Raw genomic sequence first — 15397 nt, forward strand, 5'->3', positions numbered from 1 at the left:
AAAAAAGACTCAAAAGCCTTTGGAGGTAGAACGTCAGACAAAGTTATAACTCAGCGTAGTGGTTTTTTGGATAAATTAGAGCATGGGGACCAAGTTCTAGCCGACCGAGGTTTTTTAATCGCAGCGGAGTTAGCCAGTCGCCATGCATCATTAGTAATTCCTGTTTTCACCAAAGGTAAATCCCAACTTAGTGCAAAAGAAGTAGAACAGACAAGAAAAATTGCCCATGTGCGCATTCATGTGGAGAGGGCAATTGAACAGTTAAAAAACTTCAACATTTTCAGTAGTAATATGAGCATTTATTTGGTGCCTCAGTCAGACAGTATTGTTACATTATGTTCAGCAGTGTGTAATTTACATCCTCAACTTGTTTCTTGATTTACTGATTGTACTTACATACTATATACTTTATGTAAACATTTCAAAACAGTTACTATTTCAATATTGATATGGAATATTAAACCTATAGTACAAATTTAGTATGAAATAAAAAAGAATTGGTTAAATAAAACAATAGTTTTGATATATTTAAATTGAAAAAAGTTTACCCTTTTCAAGAAATAATACATGTATACCATGTTGCCGTAATGGAACTGTGCAATGTGAACTTTATTAAAAATGTACATGTATTATGTTAAAATAAATGATGTTTATTTATTATTGGTCTTCATCTTTCTTGATGAGTTTTATCACAATAAATCATGCAAGCAGTAATGAGACAGTATGTGTACAGAAAAAAAAAACACAAAATACATTGGTTACAACCATTAGCATTAATCTTTACATAACAAAGTCAAAATAACACAATGTTCAGTACAAGTCTATTCAATACAGATCAAACAATACCACTTTCCCTTTGGCTTTCGTCGGATATTTACACACTTGTAGTGAAACCACGGATACGGACACTCAGATTTGTCGCACTAGATCATTCTGCCGTATTCTGGTTCGGCACATGAACACCATGTCTCTTTTTCGTTGTTGTTTTCTTCTGGTGGTTGTGTTGTGGCTTGTTGTTGGTTTTCCAGCTGTCTGGTGACTAACTCTCTTATTACATACGTTTTCACAAAGAGTTCACATTTGCTTATTAAGGCATGACAAAAGTTCACATCAATGGGCACTCTTATTATGACCATACTGGGTGAAGGCTTACACAACAAAGTCACAAAATGTCAGTTGGAGGATGAACATCTGGCATTGAACCTGTGTGTAGTATCTGTGGTTGGTCTTGAGGTGTAGAGACTTGTCCAAACAAAAGTCTTTATCAGATGATGCAGATTGCATAACAGTAATGTCCTTATGCTTGTATGGGCACTTAATCTCAATTATTCCTTTACCACAACACTGACAGTTAGTAATGCCATCGGGACTGGCTCCCAAGAATGGGTGTTGATTGTTAATAGTAAAACCTGACAAATTACATTCAAAATCAATGTGTTGTGTGCTTTGGTTGGTGATATAGGCTTGTCTGCATTCTTCTTCATGGTCGACTCCCCACTTGACAGCAGCTTTTTTGGACAAGTCATATGATGAATACCCAACAATGCGCTTTACTAAAACGTCAGGTGATGTGGTGTCTTTGCGTGTCCAAACGTCATGGGCCTTAGATGCTGTAACACGCCCCATACGGTGTTGAAACCATAGTGGGCTAATGGCTTGGTTTCTTGTTGCGGCTTCTTAATTTGTAGCTTGGTAGTCGGAACACAAGTAGCCAGAGAAAATGTCTTTGCAATGACAGTCAATGTTGATGTCTGAAATATCTGGATCTTGTAGTGATTGCAATAGCTTAGGATACTTTTCTGTGTAAGTTGCTACTGGTTGACTCTCTACAATCTGTGAGGGTGCTGTCACTGATGTAAAAAATGCAGCATTTGGTACCAGAGCATATAGTTCATCAAGGACTTCAGGTTGTGGAAGAAAAGATGAGCCATCTGCTTGAATGGAGACAACTTCTTTGGTTCTTTTGCCTTTGATTTTGTCACAAATCTCTGTCACTGTAGCAGGTATCACCTGAAAGATTAAAATAAATGATAAGTATTTAAGGTAGATTTTTGAGACAGAATTTTCTTATACTTAGCCAGAATGAAGATTTTAATATGCTCTTTTCAAAAATATAATAAAAAGGAGGGGTCACCGTGCTATTTTTCAAGCTATGAGTCGTTGAAAATTGCCTAAATTTGGTTAGATTGTTCATGGAAAAACACATTTGTGTGCATAAAAAAAATCTATGAGATAGAATTTTGAAATAAATTGTGAAAAGATAGGTTTTGTAATATGTTTTAAGAAAATAAAAAGAAAAAACGGTGTCACCGAACTTGTTTTCTTGCTACAAGTAAAAAGAAAAAAATTCCCTATCTGTCCGGTATAATTTTTTTACTAAAAGAGTTATCTTCCCTTAAATGGCTTGTTTAAAAAAAATTATTCTAAAAGCAAGAAACATTATATTTGTTTAAATATTTTGGATTATACAATAGATTGCCAAGTTTTCTTTATATTATTTAACAGTCTAACCATTAAATTGCAAATCTGTCTTCCAATTTGCAGATTTAGGCAAATAACTAGACCGATTTTTTTACTGTGATTGTTCAATCCAAGATGGCGGTATACCATGAATCTACCTTAAGATCAAATAGTTTAAAAAAGAGAAATATTTTTCCTTATTCACATCATACATTGTAACTGACTCAGCACTTTTGCAGTGTGCACACACACTGTTTATAATTGTTAGGAAAATATGGTCCGGAATGGAGGGCTGTTGCCCATCTCACCTTATTTTTTTATAAACAACTTATTATTATTCATAATTGCGGAATGCTTTTAAATATATAATCATGATTTCTAGTAAAAAAAAAAGCATTGTTTTGATTCATTATTTCATTCATCTCAATCGATTAAATACAATATTGTAAAAATATAATCATGTACATGTATTAATAGTCTCATTGGCTATCATACCAAATCTTTGTTTTTATACCTAAATTGATACATTGTACATGTATATAACTATAATTCCTTTAATAGTGATTACACTTTATTAAACTATAATTAAATAACCTCTTTTCTAAATGTACTATTCCACTGACATGGCTTGCTTGTCGAGCTTGACAGAGTTAGCCCCATTTTTACTCCCATTTCAATCTTGAAGAGAAGTGCACCAACATGGCTGCATACTTCACCTAACCTACAAAGCAAGAACAAATATAGATTACTCTGTATTTCAATACTTATATCTTACAAATAACGCAGATATGTAAACATCATTCCCATAATTTGGCTGTAAACTGCCTATTTTGCTGTACATACCCTTAAAGTATTGCTCCAAGTGATGAAATCGAGACAAAAGAATAGACGAGCGATTTTTATCGCTTTGAATCTGTACCAGATAGAAAAACTGCAGATAATTTTTCCAGTGTATCGACGATCTTTTAGATGCATTAGAAACACAAAAATGTAAGGCCAGACCTACATACATTAATATAAAGCTTATTTTGAAAGAAATCGCACATAAAGAAACAATTCAAGCTCAAAAAATCGTCAGTTTAACATTAAATATGATAGTATTATGTCTGTTTTGGTTGTTTATACCTTTACTTTTATTACATTATTTTTATTTTAAATACAATTACCTAGTCGTGATTAATAAATGAGGGGACCATTGAAAGGGACGTTTTAAAACCTCTTTTGGACACTTTTTTTTTATAACACCTTGTATTTTATCAATTCTATATAAAAAAAAATCGCAGTACCCTGGGGCGTAACACAAACTTCTTAACTAGAGCGCTTTTGAAAACTAGCTGATTGACTATTAGGTTACAACTTTAAAAGAAGAAACTACATACTTCAAAACTAGGAATAAATCAATTTGGGAATATATTAACAATGCAATAATTAAACAGTTTGAAACTGAAGGGGAAAAGATTACTGAAATTCATCAAAGGCAACGACTTAGAAAATTAAAAACAGTTACTACTTTTTCAGAGCAAGCTTTGGCATTTGCTGAAATTTTAAACCACTTAAAATCTAAAAGATTAAATGTGTCTCTGTTGTGTTAGGCGAAGATAAAGCCGAAAAATTAAATAAAACTTCTAATGAAATAATAACTGTGAAGATTAAGACTTTACATCATGTTGTGTTTTTATTTGCTAACTTTTGTATAAGTGATGCAGCATATCACGAGTTTTCCGTGATCGTCCAAGGAGATATTTGGTAGTTCAGTGTAGGGAAAACATCAATAAAGTTCATCACATAGAAAGACTGCCAGGAAATAAACCAGGCGTTATGATTAACGTAAATAGTGACATTAAAAGTCTAATAAAAGATGAATTCAATAAGGGGCAAAATTCAGATAAATATCGAATTAGATTTTCAGTTGATGGTGCTCGAGTCTAAAATATATTTAATTATGTATTTTTTTCACTACCCATTTTAAATGATGATTAAAATCTTTCTTATTCATAATAAGTACAGATGTCAAAGAAAAGTGTGATGAAAAGTATGACAATTTAAAATAACATGTAAACCTCTTTCCGATCAATTAAATAACTTAAAATGCACAAGTCTTGCATCATTGCAATTTTCGTAGGCGGGGAGTGAATTTTATCACTATTCAAGGCTCAGGCAGTTCAGTAGGTGATTATGCATGTCCCTGGTGTAAGGTTCATAAAAACGATACAATCCTCTTTTCGATCATTAAATAATAAATTTTGAAAGTCTTATGAAATTGAAGTTTTCGAAGTAGGGGACATGATATCTTTATAGGCTCTTTCAGGCTCAGGCAGTTCAGTAGGTGACTTCGTATCCCCGGTCTAAAGTTTATTTAAATTACAGAATTGACATCAGGAAGTGTTTGCAACCTTTAACTGGACATATATATCAATACGTTAGCAGTCCCAAAATCTACAAGGAAAATCGTCAAAATTATTTCATATTTCTTTTTTTTTTGTAACTTCACAAATGAGTCTTATTTTTATTTCTACCAAGCAATGGAAAAAAACACTTTAAATCTCGAAGCGTATGAATCGTTGACCATTAAAATGTCATATTTCAGTTATTTTGAAAACGTATGGTAGCTAATTGGAAACAAACGTTACAAAGGTTTGATAACTACAATTTCACAACTAATTTTCCTATTTCAGGGTTCGATATCCAAGGATTACAGAAGAAGAGTAGTAAGTTTATCCACAAATAGATACAAACAGACATGGTATTTAACCTTTTTGGTAGTTGTGTTCGTTCATTGACTGATTGGTGTGTGCTTTCAGCCACATGAGCGCAAAAGGCTATTATTATTGGTTGACCATAGGCATATATAATGATAAGATTACCGTATCTTAGTTGGTCATCAGTTTGGCTCAAAGGTTGTGTCGTATTATCAGCGTGCTCATATTTAGTGAGCTGTTATCTAGATGAAACTCATTAGTGACAGAAAGTTAATTCGGATATGTTAATGGAACTTGCAAAGTTTCAAAATTATGTACATGTGTAAGAGGGAGGAATTACATGAATTTACTGAAGAATCCTTAGATACACTTGATCGCGACGATATCATCAAATCTATAACAAAACGTTTCGGTGTTGACATTCAAAGAGGAAGCAATTCAAAGAAAGTCACTAGAAACCAATGCTTTGGTGAAGATTATCGATATCATATCAGTTGAACAACTTCCACCAACACAGATAAATTAATTAAAACCAGTGGAACCACACAGCCAACAAACAACTACCAGTTGAACCAAACACCAATGCTACAACATATGTCATATCAGAAAAACCGACCGCATGTGAACATGTCTGTTTTTGTTAAAACAAGAGAAGTGACTCTGTCATTAATAGTTGCAGTCAATAAAAATGCCTTTCCATTCACAAGAGATTTTTTTTCAAAATGTATCGTCAATAAAAGTTGATGTATTAAAAATACATCTTAAATATATGTACACCGTGTTTTTCTTACTTTTAACTTTTCTAAAAGATTAAACATATATACCATATCTGGGAACACAACATATCTATGAATATTATGTATCTCCGAAGAAGAGGTGTGACATCTGAAACAGTTGAATTAAAAATGTGCAATCTAGGGCATATGCGTTGATCAGAAAGTTTTTGAAAGATAAACCAACATGAATTTATTACACGACAATGGTCTAATCGGGAATAAAAAACGTACACAAACAGCCGAAGAAAAAAAAGCTAAAGACGAGGAACAAGAGGTTGATGACCCGAACCATCATTTAACAAGAAAACTAGCGACGAAATTGGAGACTCAAAATCGTGTATATATCACTTTCTAGCCTTATTTTTCAAATAGAGGCAAGCACTGAAAAATAATGTCGGTGCTCATACGATCTACAACTATTTTGATCGTACCTTTGAAACTTGTACCGGTCCTTTAGCTTTGTTTACAGATGGAAGTAACCCGAACAAATGTATAGCTACCTTAAAGTCCACGTTGCGACTTTATTTATGATGGATGAACTATTGACAATATCTGAATCTAAACTTTTTAACACCTGTTAAGCAGCACGGTTAAAGTTATCATTGTGATGTACCATCAGTTTGCAAGCTGTTACATGTGTCAAGTCAGACAGCATTAGGGGGATGTTAATACTGAAAACAAATTGGTGAATACTGTAAAAACCTGCACACAAATTGTTAACTGAAACAACAGATCATTTTACGTTCCAAACCAATATCAAGATTGGATACTTCAAATTGTGCATTGGATTGAAGACACATCAACTACAATCTTTCACCTTTGTACACTTCGGTAACTTAATAGGTCATACTAGAATTAGACACCTCAAATGTGAATTTAAGTGGAGGGTCAATTTTGTTCGCTATCATGCCTGTAAAGACCATAAAACCGTCATCTCCGTATTGACAGTGTAATTTGATGTTTTCTCTCCATTGGAACTTATCTAAAATATTTATTTATAGTACAGACAGATGTAAATCTGTGCATGTCGGAGAAAATATACCACCCATAGGCGCTCCTATAATTTGTTTGTATAATTGTCCATTGAATTCAAATTCATTGTTTCTTAGTATTAATTCAACAAATGCTGTTAAATCTTTTAATGATTAAATATTCAAATTCTATTAGGATCTCATTACATAAGAGATCATGAGACATATAAGTTTAAAATTCAATTTTACATGTGTACATCTACCAATGCTATACGCAATACCAACATCAAACAGGTTAGCTGTAAATAAATCTGATTAAAGAATGGAGGACAGAAAATTACAGGACAATAAGTAACAATATTTTTTCGTACGTCACACAGGTAATGGAAAATTAATTTGTCGTTTATAGTATAATGACCTGCATGTTAATCTAAAAATAAATCTATGCAGATGTCCATTCGTTTGATAAGGTAAAGCTTTTGCCTTTGGTATTGGTCTTTCCGATTTGAATTTTTACTCTTGAGTTAAGTATAATTGTACAGTAGCTTTATGTTGTGGTCCTCCATGACCTCTTCAACTTCGTATGTTGGGGCCTTTAACTTTTTTGGATTCGAGCGTACACCATCGTGGAGATAATAGAATAAGAATGGAAATATACTATACGTTAGGCTTTATTCACTGTTGAAGGTCATACGTTGATCTGTAGTTGATTACGTCTTTGTCATTTGGTCTCTTTTGGAGAAATCTAGATATACCTCAGATTTGCAAACATCAGGAACTTTTCTTTTTCTCATGTGGTTGTAATGACGTGAACAATTCATTTTTCATTACGACATAATTTATTCGCTCTCGGAAGATTTTTCGGAAGAGGTCACGGTCTTATTAAAAGGCAAGGACGTCAATGCCCCTAATTTTTTTTTTTTTTTTTTTTTATATAGGTTTATTAAATTCAATACTAGGCTGGATCTGTTAAAACAGTTCATTTGAATTTTCAGCATAACATCATAAACAATGTATTTTAATATTTCCCATAAATCCAAACCATGTAATTCTAATTGAGATGCCTTCCGAACCCTACTAAAAAAAATCAAGACCAGTTTGTTATCAAGGAAACAAAAATGTAGGTTTCTATTTATCATCTTTGTCTGAATGTCTAAATCTATTAATTTAAAAAAAAAATTATGCATCTGCCACGAACTGCTCAGAAATAGGTCCTTAGCGACCACGTCTTGTTCCCAGTTTTAATTTTCTATGTCCTTGAGAACTGAATAGGGTTTTTCTAAAGCTGAGTGGTACTTGTACTTGGCTAATAATCATCTGAAGTACTAAAATCGAAGAATTTAACTTAAGTATTAAATTAAGCATACACTAATATCTGAGGTTTATCATGTTTGTCACCCTTAAACCCTCCCATTATCATTCCTCTATTTTATTTTCCACTAGGTTAACAACAGATTTTTCACTCAAACTAATATGTAATTATTAAGTATTCAGATCGTAAAAGACTTGCAAATTCAAGTATAAATCCTCCCATCCTTGTATCATTTCCTTCAGTTGAAGTGTTTTCAAAAATTACATGTGCAATCAATTTGTCTATCATTTGCCAAAATACTATTATGTAAATATTCAAAAAAAAAAAGCTTCTATAAGGGAAAAAAACAAGTAAATTGATAAAACTTGTCTTAACTAAATGAACATGTGATAATTAAGCTATATTAAATATATTAATTTTGATAAAAGTATGCTAACAATGCCTTATTACATTCATGTAGATTGTTAACCAATATGTCTATTTTTATATATTTATTTTTTCAGAAACCTGCAAGATGAATAATATATTAAATTAAATCCAATAAAGGAATTGTGCCATATACCACACCTCTGAAAGTGAAAGTTATGACAGTGTCCCTCGACAAAGAAATTCAAAAAGGAGGGAAAAGATAAATCCTGGACAATTATGGGGCTTGCTGATGTGTCATCAGCAGTCAAGCTATTGTTAACGATGAGGAAAAGCTTAGTTCCATGAAGACAGAAAATTCAGTCATGTTAAGAAATTATATCTACAGGGATGAAACAACAATAATAACATAACTAGTCGCCAAGAACTTCTAGAGTACAAAGATAAGAATAAAGCAGCTAACAGAACACCCCTTGTACTCACTTACCATCCATTGTTCAGAAGCATTGGAAAATTATAGAAAATGATTCAAATCTAAAAAAAATATTTTCATCACCACCAGTCATGGCCTTAGAAGACCCAAAAACATCCGTGACAAATTAGTGACATCTGTATTAACAAAGCAGCCTACTCCATCTCCCGGTTACTACCAACAATGTGGTCGAAGGAATTGTTTGTGTTGTAAAGCTGCCAATACAAGCAGTTTTTTCATCAGCTCCGTTACTAAACAAAATTATACCATCTACTCTAATTCCAACTGTAAAACGGAGAAGTCAATTTATATAATAACATGTGACACTTGTGGCATTCAGTATGTCGGAGAAACAATGGACAAATTTAATATTCGGCTTAATAACCATCGTTCATCGTACAAAACCAACAAAAACTCCTCTCACAAGACATCTTCGTTCAACGAAACATCCTTTTGATGTTTCTTTCCAGATCATAGAAGTCAACCCAGAGTGGGACACCACGGCGAAAAGGAGAAGAGAAAACTTTTGGATCCACCAACTCCACACTTTAGAACCTAAAGGTCTTAACGAAAAAGACGAGAAAAGATATAGGAAAGAATACAACAAATGGAAGTTTTTAACGACCTTGACTGGCTATACAGCCCTTGCACGGTCGGTAGGAAAGAATAATTAAAGCATCGTCCTTTTTATCCCGTAATATTAGCCAATGAATGGACGTTGCTAACTTCAACTACTAATTATGTATTTTTCTAAGTGCAACATATACATTGAGCTGCAAAAATTTTCTTATTTTCAAGGCAGCAAAATTCAAGTGCAACATATACATTGAGCTGCAAAAGTGTCTTATCATCTGCATCCGATTTCACCTGGATAGATGTACGTTGGTCTAGCGAAATATTGCGTAGATTTTCATCATTGTGTAAATATTTCAAACATTCTTATATTTACATACTAATTAGTGTGTTAAAACTACATTGATAGGCAATCCATAATTTTATTTGTGTAAGTAAATTAAGCTCTGTACTGATTAATCCACAATCCCATAGATGTGTATGTCATGTGCTGCTAATTATATATATATACACTTAATTATTTTCCGTCCACAGTTCAATACTATCAACGACAAAGTTATTTTCAGTCTACCTGTGTCACGTGGGCTATGTTTATTAGGATATCCAGGCATAACTTAATACAGGCAACGCACGTGGTCATTAGATAACTTAAATATGAACCGGACTACTAAACATGTATTGTGTTTACCCTTTTGTCCTAGAGAACATTTTAAACATATCAAATTATAATTCTAAAGCACAAGCGGATACGTAATCAGTAGTCCGAAGTTTGAAAAACATTGATTCTAATTAAACAGGCCATATTCAGTATGTGATTGTGCTATCTCCTTAAAGTAAAGTGAACGACCATTTAATGCATTGAAGGGGAGGGGCCACGTGTTATTTTCCTCCCTAATTTTACGAAAAACGTATTCATTTAACAGGTTTTCGAAAATACTATAAGCGTTTAATTTTGTAATTGAAATCGTCGATAAAACAAAGAGAAAGGCATTTGAATCCGAACCAAAAAAAAAATAATCGAATAACCACCGCTACCTTTTAGAAGTGAAATGGTTGCTTACTTGTATTGAATATTTCTATGAAAATGCTAACTAATCACAAGTGCTTAGACATGTACCCGCTATCGTATACTTTACTGGTAGACTATGGTAAGAGTCGGCGAATAAACTGTTCTTTACACCTCAATTGAACAATTTTTATTACAAGGCCATGTTACTGTACTGTCAGACAATAACTTTCGTAATCAATAATGGAGTTGATTGGTAGTAAATATGTGTGTTGTCCTTTATTTAAAAAAAAACACATATATTTTGTAGCCTAACAGCTTCTTAGTTGTCAGTTTGTTTTAGATTTATGAGTTTGACTGTCCCTTTGGTATCTTTCGTCCCTCTCTTTTCTTCCTGTAAAATATATATTTATGCCAAAATAATGAAAGTTGTTGATCTACAGTTGAAAGAATGAGGTTTGAACCTGTGATCGCATACATATAATACAGTGATAACACCTTTTCGGCACCTACATGGATTGACAGTTTCGCGTGCGTGAATAGTGTCTTATCAGGGAGTAAGACGGTTCATCCTAAAAAAATTCATTGACTTACCATCATCAGTAGCCTTCTGTTGGTCCTGTGTAGACTGTGTAAAGAGGCTCATGTCTGCAATAAAGATATGTCCATGTTATTATTGATGAGTTGAGTAATACCCCAAAAATACAAGAGTCCCGAAGTCACGCGTCAGTGTACAGTGTGTTTGCTTATTACAATAATATCATAATAATCCTTTGAGGTGCCCCCCCCCCCCCAAAGGGTGACTGGGGTATAGAAATAATGTCACTTGGTCTTCTCCCGACCGGCAGTAAAACGCTTGCCGAAGTGGGGCGTCCGTTTGGCTGTGCGGGATGTATTAAGTTCGCAGTCACGTACGGTCAGAAGGGGGACGATAAATCCGATGCCTCGTGTAAAGAAAATGCCACGCTCTTTGCACGTTAAGAACCCTTGCAACAACTCTCTGAGGGGTCCGTAGGTGACCTGTTGCATGGCAAAATATCTGTCCCTATCCAATATACCCTCCTTTTCCGGTGGCAGTCCAAATTTCTCCAACCATCATCGCAGATGGCCTATTTCGTATCAACCTACCTATTGTATTTATTGTGAACTTGTTCTGGTCCTGAATATGCATGAAATATTTGCCACTGGACGTTAAGCAACCAACAATCAATCAATCATAATCACAATAAGAGCTAAACATGTTTAAATTATCATGTACCTGCAAAATGTCAATGTGTGGTCCATACTGTTTAAACGGTACCTCCTCTGTATCCAGATTTTTTGTAACAGGCCACCTACGGACCCCTCAAAGAGTTGTTGCATGGGTTCTTAACGTGTTTCAGTTGATAGTGACTCATGAATGTGTGAACGCTATTGATGGTGAATCAAGAGGTGCTGATGTTGAAGCTGGTAAAAATAGTGGAATGTCCTGCTCATGTGAACGCTCATTGTCATTTTCATTGATTTCCATTGAAACTGGTACATTTTGGGTGTTTTCAAGTTGAATTAACTTTATCAAATTTTGCTTTAAAGAATTAATGTCCAAATTACGCCTAAATAGAGATTTGTCAGGCACTGATTGCATACTGTCCATCTCTCCTATACATGATTTGATTTTTAATTGCACTGATTTTATCTTTCTTAAATTTCAAATTATCAATATATGATGTCATTTCTGGTTCACTTTTCCATTTATCTCCCATTTTATCTATTTCATTTAATAATTCTTTGCGCTCTTGATTAATTTTTATACATTTAGCTTCTTTCTCATCAATTCTTTGCTGAAGTGTTGCTCTTCTCTCGTTATTTAGATTAATTTCATCTGATATTTCTTTTTCTTTTAGTAGTTGGGACTCTTGTCTTGCTTTTGCCGTAATTTGAATTTTGTCTTCTTCATTTTTCATCATAAGTTTTGTATGTATTGTTGATGTGTTGATATTTGGAGATATTGTCTTTTGCTTGCCTAGTGGCCCAACATTCGCTCAGGGCAATGTTGTTTGATGGACAAGTCAAGGTCTCTTTTTTTGCATTTTCGGATGGACAATGGTATTTACATTCAGGTAGGTAATCCATAATTTTTTTTTGGCGTCCCCCTTCTTACTGGACGTGACTGCGAACTTGATACATCCCGCACAGCAAAACGGACGCCCCAATTCGGCAAGTGTTTTACTGCCGGTCGGGAAAAGACCAAGTGACCATATTTCTATACCCCAGTCACCCTTGCGGATTCTCCATTTCATTTATTTAAATAAAAATATATATTACTAGAACACAACAGTGATATCGCGGGTCCGTGACTGAATTAAAGTATATAACTATGCGCAAGCCTTATTTTAGTATTAGTATTGTCATCTGATAAAGTCATGCCGATTATAAGATACACAGTTTTCTCTGCTTTCAAATCTTTCTGTTTGAACCCGTCGAACTGGAACTTATCAATTATTGGTATTACTAATATTAATTATTTGGAAAACAAAAGGTCCTGGAATAGAGTATTTTTTAATCAACAGCATTGTCCTATATATGTTATAAATAAAGTTGATTTTTTTGATTCGCTGTTTTACGTCATGTCCGCTAACAAATTGAAAACTGTACCTACACGCCTTATTTTTAGTCCAGATTTTTAGTATTCGTATTGTTATCTTAGAAAGTCTTACTGATTAAAATACTACAATAAGTAACAATTTGACAATTTAGTAGTGTCAATCCTGTGATTATGACCCGTGTATATAGCATATTAATCCTGAATACACCGTTTGTTGATGCGCCTGTCAGATGAGGAACGTACAGATAAGGGAATAGGTAACAGGTGAATATACTATTGGTATCGGACTCGACCCGGAACTTCTTAATTATTGGCAATATTAATTACGTGGAAAACAAAAGGGCCTGGAGTGGTGTAATTTTTAATCTACACCTTGGTATAATATTAGTTATATATAAAGTTGAATTCTTTGATTCATCGTTTTTACGTGATGACGGCTGACAAATTGGACCTCGTAATTTTAGTATTATAGATGTATCACCAGCCCAGTAGTCAGCACTTCGGTGTTGACATGAATATCAATTATGTGGTCATTTTTATAAATTTCCTGATTATAAAGCTTTGAATTTTCGAAAAACTATTGAATTTCTAATCCCGGGAATAGATTCGATTATCATCAAAGGGAAATATATCCATTGTTAAACCGTAAACTTGTGTCATTGGTTTGAAAATAGACTTAATAATCTCGGAAGTGCTTCGGATCTTTATCATTATTCAACGCTTTTACTGATTTCGTGTTCGGCAAGTGTTTTATTGCCGGTCGGGAAAAGACCAAGTGACCATATTTCTATACCCCAGTAACCCTTGGGGATTCTCCATTTCATTTATTTAAATAAAAATATATTCACATATTATGTATATAAGACACGTTTATCAGAAATAAATATTGAATGATTGTTAGTTGCTTTAATATTAATGAAAAAAGGAAATATTGTCACTTTTAATCATTATATGAATAATGCGAACCCTACACTTATACAGCTCTCTTTTTTGTTCATTCTTGGGGACCACAAGAACATCATTTAAATGTTGTATCATTTACTAGCAAGATTAAAATTTCTTTTTTTGGTAAGTGACTACAAATTGTGCAATTATAAACCTATTTTTTTCACCTATATTTTCCTTTTTTTTTTAACCTATATTTTTAAAAATCATTTCATTTACAACACCTTACTTTTAAGTTTAATTTGCGCATTTTTCATAGGTTCATGTGTCAGGGGAGAATGAGGTAGCTGACCATAGTAGAAAATTTGCTTTATCAAGTACTAAAGAGGAACACTTAAAGGATAAATGCAACCATGATCACAATAAGGTTTGTGAATCTTGTGAGCAGCTAAAGGATTTATTACATGAAATTTTGAAAGAGGTAGAAATAGCTAATTTTACAGATCAACAGACAAAAGATGATATTGTATATAGAGCTCAGCAAGCAGTGGAGAGCATTTTCTTTGGACGAGTCATATCTTAAGAGCAAGAAACCAAGAAGCTGCGAAATAATTTCTTTTCAATTCAATGAAAGAAGATGAAGTTTTTGTTGTATTTGATTGGGCCATGAAGTATCTACCTCGCAAATATAGAGAAGATCAACTTGGTTGGTTTGGAAATTGCAAATTGATGGAAAAAGCTTACTTGGACTTTTAGGTAAGCTAAAAAGTGAATATTTTTTGTAAAATTTAAAATCTCTCTTATCATAAGGAATTGGATAATTATATTTGGTATGTGCATACCTTGCAGGGGCCATGGGAAACAATACAGTCCAGCGTGATTATGTCTCTGTACATATCTCTGATAAAGAAATATCTAATATAAGTGTATTAAAGAAAACACCTTCAGTAATGAGAAATTCTGTCTACAGACTAACAAGAACATATTGGATGTATAAGAACACTTAAAGGTTTTAAGAGAAGATTGTATGAACTGCATGACAGTTCTGCAAAACCAACTAGATTTGAAATTTAGCAGTTTGTAGTCGAAGGAGATGTTCCTATTTTCACGAATGTGCATGGTAACACAAAGACGGGAAACACGCCGTACTTACGTACTGGCTAATATAGGTGAACATCTTGACGCTGGAAAACGCGCAAAAGAAACTTTCGATGTATTTTTGAAGATGCAGATGGTATAAAGCATGTCAGTAGCCCTTTAGAATTGCCGAGAAACACTAAACCGATTTACAAT

The 15397-nt window shown here is 33.6% G+C and overlaps 1 pseudogene; it reads right to left on the reverse strand.

Moving 5' to 3' along the window:
• Positions 1-587: 587 nt before the first annotated feature.
• On the reverse strand, positions 588-12268 carry LOC143052094 (uncharacterized; annotated as a pseudogene).
• Positions 12269-15397: the final 3129 nt, after the last annotated feature.

The sequence above is a fragment of the Mytilus galloprovincialis genome, chromosome 11, assembly GCF_965363235.1.
Source record: "Mytilus galloprovincialis chromosome 11, xbMytGall1.hap1.1, whole genome shotgun sequence".
NCBI lineage: Eukaryota > Metazoa > Mollusca > Bivalvia > Mytilida > Mytilidae > Mytilus > Mytilus galloprovincialis.